The sequence below is a fragment of the Octopus bimaculoides genome, chromosome 18 (genome assembly GCF_001194135.2).
Source record: "Octopus bimaculoides isolate UCB-OBI-ISO-001 chromosome 18, ASM119413v2, whole genome shotgun sequence".
Lineage (NCBI taxonomy): Eukaryota > Metazoa > Mollusca > Cephalopoda > Octopoda > Octopodidae > Octopus > Octopus bimaculoides.
The window spans coordinates 37,284,491-37,285,623 of record NC_068998.1 but is presented as its reverse complement, the minus strand read 5'-3'; the positions used below and the strand labels follow the sequence as shown (position 1 = coordinate 37,285,623).

Here is a 1,133-nt window from a genome sequence, read left to right as displayed (position 1 = left end):
ACATATCATCATCGTTATCAACATAACCATCATCGCAAATAGCAGCGCTCACCACCACCACCACCTGCACTACCATCAACGTCATTATTTCATCATCAGCAGCAGCATTAACACCATCGCCATTACCGTCAATACCATGAATATCATCTTCATGGTGACGGTGACATCATTATCATCAACATCATCATCATCAGTAACACCACCACCACCACCACCACTAGCATCATCACCATTACCCTCATCATCCTCATCAGCATTAGCAGAAAAGGCTGCCTTGGCGTTGTGTAGCAGAATCGTTTTACCCTGAACCTCAACCCATTCGCATGGACTAAGCGGAGCAGGAGCACACACGAGGACGGAAAGTGTCGCTGAAGAGATCCCAGATGCGTGACGAAAGATTTCCGGACAATGGACACGAGTTGAAATAAGAATAGTAATTAATGAGCGAAGAACGAATATATAGTGAGTGTGTTTATTTGGCAAAAAAAAAAAAAAAAAAAAAGAATGACCATCTTGAAATATAACAATATATATGGTATTTTTATATAAGCTTAAGGCGATCACCATGTACTGAGTAAGGAAAATAGTCTAATAAAGGAGCATATAAGCCCTCCACAGAAAAACAGACGGCTTTCCTATCTGCGTGGGAGTCGAATCCACATCTCTTTATTAACGCGACTGAGTGTGTTGCCTTTAAACCAGCGAATCAGCATCTCTCTTCCTGTCAAATTTATGAACTATAATAGTTCGTGTTTGTTATCTTTATATGTAAACAAACTTTCTATATGCTTTCAGTGCGAATGTTTTTTTTATACGGCACCGTTTTTAAAACCCTGTAAATAATAAAAATGGCATTTTTATATAAGCTTAAAGCTTATGGCGATCACCGTGCAATGACTAATAAAGGGTCGCTTTAGCCCTAGACAGAGAAAAAGAAGGATTTTCTATCCGCGTGGGAATCGAACCCACATCCCTTTGTTAACGTGACTAAGTGTTCTACCTTTACACCAGCGAATTCCACTCTACCTCTGGTATTCGAGTAATATTTTTCCACCTTGTTTCGTATTTATATGCTTACTCTGGTATCTCTCTCTCTCTCTCTCTCTCTCTGTATATATATATATATATATATA

General features: G+C 39.1%; 1 protein-coding gene across 1 annotated transcript in view; it reads right to left on the bottom strand.

The window, feature by feature from the left end:
* The window catches only part of LOC106868905 (uncharacterized), a 695,008-nt gene that overhangs the window by 105,496 nt on the left and 588,379 nt on the right, over positions 1 to 1,133 (bottom strand). The window lies entirely within an intron of this gene.